We start from the raw sequence: 4,685 nt of genomic DNA, 5'->3' as shown, positions 1-4,685 counted from the left end.
GATCTGACATGGTCTCTGTGTTTGAATGTATTCTCTCAGCTTCCCTCTTGTTATGTTTCACCAGGCAAATTCCCACTAAAACTCCAAATTAGGCTGTAAATGCAATGTGGCTTTTTTGCTGGCCTTCAGGAATATAGCCAGGGATTTAGCACCCTCTGATGGTAAATCCCTTTCGTGACAATTGTAGACATGGGTTTGGGGTTCAGGAGAAAAGCGTAATCCTCCCTGAGGATTTTAATAGTGCCTTAAGAGAAAACTTTATACTTACTCATTTGCAGTGGGATGCCTCTGTTCCGGAGTAGTTTACAATAAAGATGAGCCAGAACCAAAACCCCATCAGTAGATTGCATGGAGTTTTGTGGGGGTTCATTCATTTTAGGAACAGATTACTACTGCCATGGCCCCCTTTCTTTGGAATGAACAATCCAACAGCCCCGCTGTTTGCAACAGGGGGTTATCTTCTATATTAGGCTGTTTTCTTGAAAGACTTCTTTCTTACAGTACAGTTTGCAGTATGTTTTCATCTGACATTTACAATCTCACAGTGTGAAAAATGGGCCACATGATTTCAGTCTCTTTGCTATTGATAAAGGCCTCCATTATAATACTCAATAATCATCAGTGTCCTATTTTTGGTCACTCACAGCTGATGCTCTGGTATTCAATGGGCTGTTGAGACTGAACCCTTTTCCTGGAGACAGTTCCCCCAGGGCAAGCCTGAGGCATGCGTAAGTGGCAGTCTTGGAGGAAAGCTACCAGTAATACAATGTAAATATGCTGTAGATATACAGACTCCAGTTTCCAGGAGTGTCATTTGAATTACTTTTACCTCCAGTAAAGTGACATTCTCTATTCCCAAATTATCACAAATTGCCATCAACTTCAGTTGATCACTGATAATTTATATTAATGACTTGGAGATCCATTATGAATTAAATTTTGAAACTTAGTGAATCTTAACTTCATTCTTTGAGGTCATATACTCAGGCAGGGCAGGGCAGGGCAGGGCAGGGCAGAGATGAGGCCTAAAGAGATGTGAATTTTTCAAATGAATAAGGGACCTATGCTAGGATACTGCTTCCCATAATAGATTTTGTTCTATTTATTTTACAAGTATCCTGTTAATTATTTATTAATTCATTTCATGGTATGCTAATAAATGATCTATGACATATTTTGTGAAGGTACGGCAGTCTTGGTAACATTATACCTCAGTATGGCACTCAGTTACTAAATATTTGCTAAGAAGAAACCTGGGCATGAAACTCTGTGAAAACAGATAAGTGACTCTGTGTGAATGTACTTGTTTGTTTTATATTGTGTTTTGGAGTTTACAGCATGACAGGAAATGAAATGAGTAAGTTTTGCCAAACCGGCATTACCTGAATTAATTTATCCTAGAAAAGGTGGTTTGTGTTCAAACGTAAGCTTCTGCTCAGTTTGTTTTTCTCACTGTTCTAACCTTGGCCTTGTAGCAGGGATGACCAGCTGATAAAACACTTGATAGGGCCCTTAACTATACATGTGTAGTATGGTTGAGGTCCAAAGCCCTCAGGGACTAAACCAGCACAGCTATACAGAGCAAATAAATGTATTAGAAGACTTTTTCAAAATTATTGAACCAGTGGGTTAATATGAGCCAAACAGACTTACCCTTTTCCAGCACTAACATTATAAACACATCGTAGGAAAAGAAGCAGAGTCATAAACCTATTTCTGAAGATTGTGAACTATTAAATAAAGCAGGAGAACTTTGCTATAACTTACACTGTGCAAATTTTCATAAAACCCCTAGTGCTCTTCAATCTTGTCACCACAAACCCCTCATTCCTTTTTTTTTCCCATTCTGATGCAATGAACCCTTACTGGCAAGCTACACTCTGCAATGAATTAGCTCTTAGCTTCCTGGTATTGCCAGCTCTTGTGATGGTGTCATAAATGTTATTTGATATTTTTCTTGATGTCACAACTGCAGAAATTAAGATATTGCATGAGAATCTCTGCTTTGGTTAAAAAAAAATAGTTTCCAGGTCTCACAAGTGTGGTGAAGAGCTTAAAAAAGTAACTGAACCGTGATGATTTAGAAAGCAGAAGCTATAAGCATCCAGTATTTATTATTGCTTTAAAAAAAACTTATCGTTATTAGGTTAAGTCTCATAATTTGGGGGGGCATGACTTATTTTTTTCCACAGTAAGATTTGACAGTAATGGCTTCCTGTAAACTCTGACTCAGGAAAAATGCTTGGAATCCCCAAATGTTGGCTGGTTCAACAGGGAGCCCTCTCCCTGGTAGGGTTCAACAGGGCTTTCCCCAGGGACTGTCCAAAACCCCCTACAGCCTGCTATAAATCTGATTCCATTTGCTACTTAGTAGATAGCATAATGAGGCCAGTTTACTAGAACCCTCCTTCTCATAGAGTCACAGCCACCACTGCAAAGTCTGTGTAAAGACAAAAAAATTGGGATGATGGTGTTTTTCACACAGTTTGTACTGGTGTAAATGATTGAGCAAGATGAACAGGCCCCAGTGCCTCTGCTCATCTGCTGCATTAATTAGAGATCATCCCCTGGCTCTAAAGAGTCTCAAAGGGTTTGGAAACATTAGATCTGAGATTAGCAGCACTTTTTGGTTGAAGACATTTAGATGCGTGTTCTTTTTTTTGTTGTTGTTGTTCCTGCTGCTTTTTAGTTTAGGGTAAACAGTTTCTTTCCCCAATTCTAGAGATAGTGACTGGGAAAATCGGTCTAGAAATGTCAGGCGGTCCCCTTGTTTAGTAGCTTAGCCGAGCTCACATTTGGGAGGGCACTCAACATATCAGGAATCTAAAGGGAAACCTTTTTTTTCCCCACTCCCCCCAAAACTGGCTGTCTTGAAAAGTGGAAGAGAATGTGTAACAGTTGAAGCAGCAAAGGCTTCTGTTTACAGGGAAGTCATTAAACAGATATTACAAATTTGAAGTCAAGTCTCATCTGCTCTTAAATACTTTTTAAAATCTGGAAGACACTCTTTAAAATTTATTTTACAAACAATAATCAAGATAACAACAGGACTTCTATCCCAATTTTGAAGATTAGGAGGGGAAAAAACTTAACCAGCTAAGTGATTTGTTCAAAGACATAGACGGAGATACTAAAGCAAGGATAAAAAAAATAGGAATGCCTATGTACAACGTACATCTTTCCCACAAAATATGCAAGCCAGTTCATAAGCACCACGATAAGAGAGAGCTCAGGTAGGCACTGATTTATCCCTGTTTATATTTGTGTGTAATGCGTATGTGATTGTGTATATTTGTGTATAGTAGATCCCTGTTTATATTTGTGTGTGATGCTTTACAGACAGGCCCTTATCCCTTAAGAGTGTAAATTCAGACTAAAGCTTAAAACTGCATGGGCCATAAATGTCATTAGGGTAGCCAAAGTACAGTATGGTCTATGGCCACCTTCATCTTTAATATAGTGGTTCTTACTCTTTTTAGACTCCAGGCACCCCACATCAGGCTCAAGGCAGTCCTCACAAAATGCCAGCTTGTAGTTTTTTTTATTTTTCTGTAGAAAAAAAATGCTTGAGCAATGGAAAAATAATACAGCGATCAGAAAGACCACAACAGGTCAGAATTGTTTTAGCACCATTCTTATTTGAAACTGTTGGCTTTAATCTTGTGAATGTTTGCACAGAGAACAATGCTAGCCTTGTGTGGCATGTCTTACAACCCAGAATGGATCCCAAGGCATCCTAAGGTGCTGCAGCAGCCTGGTTGAAAAATCCGTTTTAATATGTTAACGGCACTAGGACTAACTGGTGCCACCCTGCTCTGCCTTCCACCTGCTTTCAGCTTAACAGGGCTAATGACCACTCTTTCATATGAAGCACTCCCTGAGACTTCAGATCTACAGCATTCACTTTGAAATCATCTGTGTCTGGACCCCAGTGGGCCTTGAACGCAGGATGCAGAGGGAAACAAGGTCCCCTCTTCAGCTCTGCCAGTTCCCAGGGTCATCCTTTTTTTGCTGCCCATTCCAGTGGCTGTGTTTCAATTGCACTGGGGTCAAGTCAGGCGCAGGAGACTCAAGGCGGGGGACAAACTGGACTTTGATTTGGGCCCTGTAAGTTTCATGCTCATTTGCTACATAATGCCATGCTGAAAATTGAATGGCAACTTAGACATGACTCATCAGCGCCTGTTTTAGAAAGGACATCCCTGCTTTTCTGCTGTAAAGAACACTTTAGCCAGCCAGCCAGGCTTTGACACCAACTTGTGACAGACTGTAGGAGGTGTGCGCAGTTAGCTATGCGAACAGTAGCTGAGTACTCCCCCCCGGGTCAGGTACTCGATCACTTATAGATGAGTACTATAGGTGCAGGAGGGGGTGGCAAGTGCCAGCCAGCAGTCGGCGACCACCCGCAGGTGGCGGGAGCGGGGTCTGCCTGGCGGTGCTGGGGGCAAGGGGAGGGGGACGGGGGCGAGCGCCGCTTTTTGCAAGGGGTGCATGTGCACCCGCTTGCGCCCCTGACGTGTCGCCAGTGCTGGAGACGGCCCTGCCCATGAGGGTTTCTTAAGATCCCGCTCGCCAAAGCCCTGGCTGGGATGGACGATGCAGCGCGGCGGACCCAGAGACGCCTCCCGGGGCGGCAAGACCGGCCCGAGTCCCCGCCCGAGGGGGGAGGAGGGGCGGGGCGAAGC

This window comes from Alligator sinensis, unplaced genomic scaffold (genome assembly GCF_000455745.1).
Source record: "Alligator sinensis unplaced genomic scaffold, ASM45574v1 scaffold441_1, whole genome shotgun sequence".
In the NCBI taxonomy this organism is placed as follows: Eukaryota; Metazoa; Chordata; order Crocodylia; family Alligatoridae; genus Alligator; species Alligator sinensis.
Note: the sequence above shows the minus strand (reverse complement) of the source record.